The sequence below is a fragment of the Nerophis lumbriciformis genome, linkage group LG10 (genome assembly GCF_033978685.3).
Source record: "Nerophis lumbriciformis linkage group LG10, RoL_Nlum_v2.1, whole genome shotgun sequence".
Lineage (NCBI taxonomy): Eukaryota > Metazoa > Chordata > Actinopteri > Syngnathiformes > Syngnathidae > Nerophis > Nerophis lumbriciformis.
Window position 1 is genome coordinate 37199491 of NC_084557.2, and position 9390 is coordinate 37208880.

Below are 9390 nucleotides of genomic sequence, written 5' to 3' on the forward strand. Positions count from 1 at the left end.
AATACTTGGTTGGAGCTCCTTTTGCCTCAATTACTGCGTTAATGCGGCGTGGCATGGAGTCGATGAGTTTCTGGCACTGCTCAGGTGTTATGAGAGCCCAGGTTGCTCTGATAGTGGCCTTCAACTCTTCTGCGTTTTTGGGTCTGGCATTCTGCATCTTCCTTTTCACAATACCCCACAGATTTTCTATGGGGCTAAGTTCAGGGGAGTTGGCGGGCCAATTTAGAACAGAAATACCATGGTCCGTAAACCAGGCACGGGTAGATTTTGCGCTGTGTGCAGGCGCCAAGTCCTGTTGGAACTTGAAATCTCCATCTCCATAGAGCAGGTCAGCAGCAGGAAGCATGAAGTGCTCTAAAACTTGCTGGTAGACGGCTGCGTTGACCCTGGATCTCAGGAAACAGAGTGGACCGACACCAGCAGATGACATGGCACCCCAAACCATCACTGATGGTGGAAACTTTACACTAGACTTCAGGCAACATGGATCCTGTGCCTCTCCTGTCTTCCTCCAGACTCTGGGACCTCGATTTCCAAAGGAAATGCAAAATTTGCATGGTTGGGTGATGGTTTGGGGTGCCATGTCATCTGCTGGTGTCGGTCCACTCTGTTTCCTGAGATCCAGGGTCAACGCAGCCGTCTACCAGCAAGTTTTAGAGCACTTCATGCTTCCTGCTGCTGACCTGCTCTATGGAGATGGAGATTTCAAGTCCCAACAGGACTTGGCGCCTGCACACAGCGCAAAATCTACCCGTGCCTGGTTTACGGACCATGGTATTTCTGTTCTAAATTGGCCCGCCAACTCCCCTGACCTTAGCCCCATAGAAAATCTGTGGGGTATTGTGAAAAGGAAGATGCAGAATGCCAGACCCAAAAACGCAGAAGAGTTGAAGGCCACTATCAGAGCAACCTGGGCTCTCATAACACCTGAGCAGTGCCAGAAACTCATCGACTCCATGCCACGCCGCATTAACGCAGTAATTGAGGCAAAAGGAGCTCCAACCAAGTATTGAGTATTGTACATGCTCATATTTTTCATTTTCATACTTTTCAGTTGGCAAACATTTCTAAAAATCCCTTTTTTGTATTAGCCTTACACAATATTCTAATTTTGTGACACACGGAATTTTGGATTTTCATTTGTTGCCACTTCAAATCATCAAAATTAAATGAAATAAACATTTGAATGCATCAGTCTGTGTGCAATGAATAAATATAATGTACAAGTTACACCTTTTGAATGCAATTACTGAAATAAATCAAGTTTTTCAAAATATTCTAATTTACTGGCTTTTACCTGTATATATATATATATAATTGGGATTGAACTCAGGACTACTCAGGACCTTCGTATTGTGAGGCACATGCACTAACCCCTGTACCACCGTGCTGCTGCCACATAATATATATATATATATATATATATATATATATATATAGATAGATATATATATAGATATAGATATATATATATATATATCTGGCAGCACGGTGATACAGGGGTTAGTGCTGGAACTGGTGTGCTATATATATATATATATATATATACCAGTTCCAGATTGCCAGGGCTTGATCGTTATATCCTGTTTTCAATTGCATGTTCCCTGCATGTGCATTTCCCAGTTGCACTATTTCCTTTTGACAATAAAGTCATGTTTACCTGCGCTACGCCTCAAGACCAACAGAACCTAACACTTAAAAAGAAACACCTTTATTGTGCCATTTGGTCTTGAACATAATTCAAATTGAATGTCCCCAGAACGTTTATAACACAATCACTATTAATACAGTAACAGTGATTAGAGCATAAGAATTTAAAGTTATAAAAAAAACAAAAAAGCAACAATGTCTCACCTGGCGTGAGGGTCAACGCACGTCACTGGTGGAAAAGCTCATACTGATAACTGTGGAAGAAAACTATTTGTTGCGCCTGATACAAATAGAATGAAGGTTCTACAGGTATTGACCATACACTCAATGGAATCTTGAACAAGGAGCTTTTCCTCTTTCAAGTAGAAGTTTATTAAACGAAATTTAGTCATTTGTTCATTTTGTAATCCCTTATTTGACTCATCCATGATTGCTGTCTGGATCAAACACTCTTGATGCACCATTGGTCTCCTACTTTATTAGAAAGGTATTTCATCATTTCATTTTAACGTTTTTATATATAATTGGCTACATGTTTCAAATTTCCAATGAAATTTGAAACATTTCCAAAGGCAGAAAACTACAAAAAAAAAAAAAAAACGAGCTGCTAACGCAGGCCTGGGCAATTATTTTTACCCGGGGCCCAAATTTAGAGAAACAAATGTGTCTGGGGGCCGGTATATCTATTTTTAGGAACACTAATACAAAAACTCACAAACATTTCTGATTGAAAGCTAATAATGCTATGACAGACCACCTTAAAACACGGAATGGAATTTAAAAATTGTTTACTGAATGAGACACCCATAATGTACATGAAAATAAAGAATGTGGGATTTACAAAATTAACTCTCCCGATCGACATATTTTACAATCAAGCGAAACGCAACAAAAATGCAACAAACACAGCGAAATATGAACGCGAAGGGTAAAAAAAAGCCACCTACAATCTGATATATCTGATATATCACCAGTGTTGGGACTAACGCGTTACTGTAACGCCGTTAGTTTCGGCGGTAACTAGTAATCTAACGCGTTATTTTGTATATTCAGTAACTCAGTTACCGTTACTACATGATGCGTTACTGCGTTATTTTACGTTATTTTTTTATGTAGTATCGGCTAGAAACTGAGGATATGATCGTGTTTTATGGGAGCGAAGCAATGACATGGTTTCTGATTCTTCCTCTGCGCTCTCTGTGTGTGTGTGTGTCTGGTGGGTGTGGGGAGGGGAGGGGAGGGGAGTGGAGTAATACAACGTAAACCGTTGGCCAACAAAAAAGTTACCACAGAACACTATACGACTATACGGTATAGTGTTCTGTGGTTACTTTTTGGTTGGCCAAGCGGACGTGACGACAGGCTGTCCCCACTCAGGTCTGCACGGACATGGAGGGGGCGTGCCTTAAGTCCGGCTGGAAATCGGGAGAAATTTGGAGAATGGTTGTCCCGGGGAGAGGCACTGAAATTCGGGAGGGTTGGCAAGTATGAGATATTCTCACTTCTTTTCTTTTGTCGAGCACAAAGAAAATAACATTTTAGTAAGTTGTGTCTTGGATCAAAGATCCGGTCTACTGCCCAAAACAACAATTCAAATCTGCCTGGTTAGGCTCTGTGTATGTCACGTGTGCCTTCCTTAGGTGAAGCCAGGTTTACAGCTATGTTGTTGATTGATTGATTGATTGAAACTTTTATTAGTAGGTTGCACAGTGAAGTACATATTCCGTACAATTGACCACTAAATGGTAACACCCCAATAAGTTTTTCAACTTGCTTAAGTCGGGGTCCACTGATTCATGATACAGATATATACTATCAGATATATACTAACATCATAATACAGTCATCACACAAGATAATCATCAGGGTATATACATTGAATTATTTACAATCCGGGGTGTGGGATATGGAGGTCGGGGGGGGGTCGTCGGGGGGGGGCATAGAAAGAGAATGAGTTAAGACCTTTGTTAGTTTGGAATCTGGGTTTAACGTGGTTAGTGTTAGTGTTAGTGTTATTATGCTGTTTGTTACTTATGTATGTTGTGTTGCAGCTATTTAAAATAGTTTTGTCAATTTGTTCTGGCCTGAAATAAATTGGCCCTTTGAAACATATCTTTGTCTTTGTGTGTTGTATGTAGACCACATTGCTTAGCAGAGTTCAGTGATGCAAATGCCTGTCAATTTGATCAACAGATTGTATTATTCTCCAGTGCAATAACAGTTCTGAAATGAAGGCTAAAAGGACATTAATGGGAGCTTTAAAAACAAAAAGTAGAAGAAGTAACTAAATAGTTACTTTTCACAGTAACGCATTACTTTTTGGTGTAAGTAACTGAGTTAGTAACTGAGTTACTTTTGAAATAAAGTAACTAGTAACTGTAACTGGTTACTGGTTTTCAGTAACTAACCCAACACTGTATATCACTAAGCTTTAGAACTTTGTTGTAAAAATCTCCTTCCGCGTCTGTCCCTGACACCCGCATTTCAGGCTGACCGCTCTGGAAACACTCTGTGGAAACACTCCCCACCCACACTGCTTGGTGCCTCGTCTGAGCTGCTGTGACGTAGATTATCATAGTAACTAATTAGATTACCATAGTAACTAGTATATCATGTAAAAGCGCAGATTCCAACCATTGAAATAGTTTGTATTAGAGATGTCCAATAATATCGGCCTGCCGATATTATCGGCCGATAAATGCAATAAAATGTAATGTCGGAAATTATCGGTATCGTTTTTTTATTATCGGTATCGTTTTTGTTGTTGTTGTTTTTTTAATATTTTTTTTTTATTAAATCAACATAAAAAACACAAGATACACTTACAATTAGTGCACCAACCCAAAAAACCTTCCTCCCCCATTTACACTCATTCACACAAAAGGGTTGGTTTTTTTTTGTTATTAATATTCTGGTTCCTACATTATATATCAATATATCAATACAGTCTGCAAGGGATACAGTCCGTAAGCACACATGATTGTGCGTGCTGCTGGTCCACTAATAGTACTAACCTTTAACAGTTAATTTTACTAATTTTCATTAATTACTAGTTTCTATGTAACTGTTTTTATATTGTTTTACTTTCTTTTTTATTCAAGAAAATGTTTTTAATTTATTTATCCTATTTTATTTCATAAAATATTTTTAAAAGTACCCTATCTTCACCATACCTGGTTGTCCAAATTAGGCATAATAATGTGTTAATTCCACGACTGTAAAAACCGGTTGATATCGGTATCGGTTGATATGGGTATCGGTAATTAAAGAGTTGGACAATATCGGAATATCGGATATCGGCAAAAAGCCGTTATCGGACATCCCTACTTTGTATAGTTCAAGACTTACGGTCATTTGAAAACATCACTGCACATCATAATGGCAGCCAGAGTTTCCATCTTAAAGATCTAAAAAAAATATTTTTCTGATCTAAAACAATTTGTGATAAATATTTTAAATTTGAATTGAGTAAACAGTAGTGTGCATACTCTAGACCAGTGGTCTCAAACGCAAATATTTTATGGTCCTCTACTTATCTTGGGGCACGCGCACCCTGGGAAATTGATAGATTACATGTGTTATGGTAATCTTGAATCATCCTAGAAAGAACAAACTCCAACAATGGTGCACACACATAAATTACTGCGCAACCCAGAGAGCAAAATCTTGTAAGCAAGCGGAAATGTCTGACCATCTCCTTGGGAAGTAAACAGTTTAAAAATAAAAATTTTTTTATCCGATTTTGCATGTGTAGTGACTTTAGGCCAGCGTTTCTCAAAGTGTGGGGCGCGCCCCACTGGTGGGGAATAGAGACATGACAGGTGGGGTGCGAGGAACGGGAGGACATTTCACTTTAAAAAAAAAATTTTTTTTTAAATTATATTCTTAGATTTTTTTTTACTATGCTTTCATTTTCTATACACACTGTAAATCACTTTGTGATTCTGTCTGTGAAATCCGCTATATAAATACATGTAAATTACTTATTTTTCCTGTAGGCTTTAAATTTCTAGGTCGGAGCGAAAGTTTGACAGACATAGCAACAGTAACTAATGGGGGCGGGGCTATGCGGAACAAACTTTCGCGCGGATGGGTAGCAGGCTAATGTGTGGACCACAATTACACAAAATGGATACATTTGTGACTCGCACCTCAAAGGTCGTCGAGCCAGAGCCAGCGCCTGCAGAGAAACAAAAATCTGACGGGCCTAATCAACCAAAAAGCCAACCGAAAAGAAAATATGATGAAGGGTATCTTGCTCTTGGATTCACGGCAGCGGTGGTGGGGGCAAAGGAAAGACCCCTGTGTGTTCTGTGTCTAAAACCGCTAGCAGCAGACAGCATGAGACCCAAAAAATTAAAGAGACACCTCGAAACCACACACCCCAATCACGTCAATAAGCCACTTGATTTCTTTCAAAGAAAACTGTCAGAGTACCGTCAACAGGAGAAGCGCATGGTAAAAGCTGCATCAGTAAACAGTAACGCTCATATAGAGTAATGGCTTCATATAGAGTTGCATACAGAGTTGCACAATGCAAAAAACCACACACAATTGCTGAGCAGCTCATTCTCCCCGCTGCAATAGACATGGTGTCAGTCATGCTTGACGAAACAAGCGCAGCAACATTAAAAGCTGTCCCACTGTCAAACGACACAGTTGCGAGACGTATATGCGACATTGCAAGTGATCTTGAGGAACAACTCGGAGACAAATTAAAAGAAAGTCGTTTTGCTTTACAAGTGGACGAAGCTACTGACAGCAATAAAGACTGCCTGTTCATCGCATACGTCCGCTTTGTGAATGGCGAGTCACTGCGAGGATTTGCTGTTTTGCAAATACATAAAAAATAGAGCCACTGCTGATGAGCTGTTCAAGATAATGGACAGTTTCCTCAAAGAACACGATTATTAGACACTTTTCTAACGATTATTATTGAACTTGATAAAAGTTATAACACTTGTTTTATTTATTATTGAACTTGATGCAAGTTATTTTATTTATTATTGAACTTGATGCAAGTTATACCACAGCTGCACAGTTATTTTATTTATTATTGAACTTGATGTTATTTTATGTTATTGAGTTTGAATGTATACAACTTGATGTTACTTGATGTTCAATACATTTTAAAATGTTAAGCTTGGCATTAGCGTTCTGTTGGGGCGATGGGGGAAGATGGGGCTTGAAAACTCCCCCTTATCCAAAGTGGGGGATGACAAAAAAAGTTTGAGAACCACTGCTTTAGGCCTACCATGGCTGAGGGAGACTATAGAAGTAGTTAACACATTTAGTCACGTGCTTAAAACGTGATTCTGAAATGCATACTTTGTGTGGCCCAGCCTCATCCAGACTCTACCACCAGCGGCTCTCAGGTAACTTCAGTTTGAGACCCCTGCTGTGGACTGTTGTTTTTTCTAGAGTGATGCACTGCAATATTTCCCCTGAGGACATAATACATCTGGGGTTTCTTCTACTCTAAAAGAAACCAAAATATTTTCTGTAGCGTACTTTGTGGGGTTTTTTGCTGCCCCAAACTCAGCCTACTCTCTCACTGTAGGAACTAAAGTCCATTCATCTTGCCAAACTGAAGTTAGCTTAGTAGGTTTTTATCTACAAACCCCGTTTCCATATGAGTTGGGAAATTGTGTTAGATGTAAATATAAACGGAATACAATGATTTGCAAATCATTTTCAACCCATATTCAGTTGAATATGCTACAAAGACAACATATTTGATGTTCAAACTGATAAACTTTTTTTTTTGCAAATAATCATTAACTTTAGAATTTGATGCCAGCAACACGGGACAAAGAAGTTGGGAAAGGTGGCAATAAATACTGATAAAGTTGAGGAATGCTCATCAAACACTTATTTGGAACATCCCACATGTGTGCAGGCTAATTGGGAACAGGTGGGTGCCATGATTGGGTATAAAAGTAGATTCCATGAAATGCTCAGTCATTCACAAACAAGGATGGGGCGAGGGTCACCACTTCGTCAACAAATGCGTGAGCAAATTGTTGAACAGTTTAAAAAAAAACTTTCTCAACCAGCTATTGCAAGGAATTTAGGGATTTCACCATCTACGGTTCGTAATATCATCAAAGGGTTCAGAGAATCTGTAGAAATCACTGCACGTAAGCAGCTAAGCCCGTGACCTTCGATCCCTCAGGCTGTACTGCATCAACAAGCGACATCAGTGTGTAAAGGATATCACCACATGGGCTCAGGAACACTTCAGAAACCCACTGTCAGTAACTACAGTTGGTCGCTACATCTGTAAGTGCAAGTTAAAACCGTTAATCAACAAAACCCAGAAACGCCGTCGGCTTCGCTGGGCCTGAGCTCATCTAAGATGGACTGATACAAAGTGGAAAAGTGTTCTGTGGTCTGACGAGTCCACATTTCAAATTGTTTTTGGAAACTGTGGACGTCGTGTCCTCCGGACCAAAGAGGAAAAGAACCATCCGGATTGTTATAAGTTGAAAAGCCAGCATCTGTGATGGTATGGGGGTGTATTAGTGCCCAAGACATGGGTAACTTACACATCTGTGAAGGCGCCATTAATGCTGAAAGGTAGATACAGGTTTTGGAGCAACATATGTTGCCATCCAAGCAACGTTACCATGGACGCCCCTGCTTATTTCAGCAAGACAATGCCAAGCCACGTGTTACATCAACGTGGCTTCATAGTAAAATAGTGCGGGTACTAGACTGGCCTGCCTGTAGTCCAGACCTGTCTCCCATTGAAAATGTGTGGCGCATTATGAAGCCTAAAATACAACGGAGACTCCCGGCCTGTTGAACAACTTAAGCTGTACATCAAGCAAGAATGGGAAAGAATTCCGCCTGAGAAGCTTAAAAAATGTGTCTCCTCAGTTCCCAAAAATTTACTGAGTGTTGTTAAAAGGAAAGGCCATGTAACACAGTGGTGAACATGCCCTTTCCCAACTACTTTGGCACGTGTTGCAGCCATGAAATTCTAAGGTAATTATTATTTGCAAAAAAAAAAAAAAAGTTTATGAGTTTGAAAATCAAATATCTTGTCTTTGTAGTGCATTCAATTGAATACATGGGTTGAAAAGGATTTGCAAATCATTGTATTCCGTCTATATTTACATCTAACACAATTTCCCAACTCATATGGAAACGGGGTTTGTAATTTAGCTGATGAAGTTATCGGAGGTCAACATTAATAATATTTTGACACAAGAATGACGACTTCTGCGATGATATCGCACACCTGCAGCATCAAAGGAGTAAACTGGGGATTCACGTTTTCATTTTTGGTAGCGAACTTTCTATGACTCAGGGAGGTTCTGACCTTTTTATCCTCATTCCTGGATTCAATTTGGCAGACTTCCTTCCTCCTTCTGCAACTTAAGCACAGTCTTGTTCTTGTTTCAACTCCTTAGCTGTCTGTTATTTCTCTGCAAAGATGCGAGCACAATTGACACAAGTTTTCAGAATGATGCAAAAGTGACGAGTGTTTTTCATTAAATTGAATTAAAAGGCTATGAGTTTAAGGTGTGTGTTTGATGTTGCCTTCCTGTCACCAGCAGGGCTGATAAGGGGATTCTGCACATACCTGCAAGTGGATAAATGGACACACACACACACACACATTTATACACCTGCTGGCGTTGGCCATGAGTCTCAGTCAGCACAGCAGTAAGATACAACAAGCCTGATTAGAAGTGTTAGCACCGAGTTGAATTGTATGCTTTAGCCATCAAG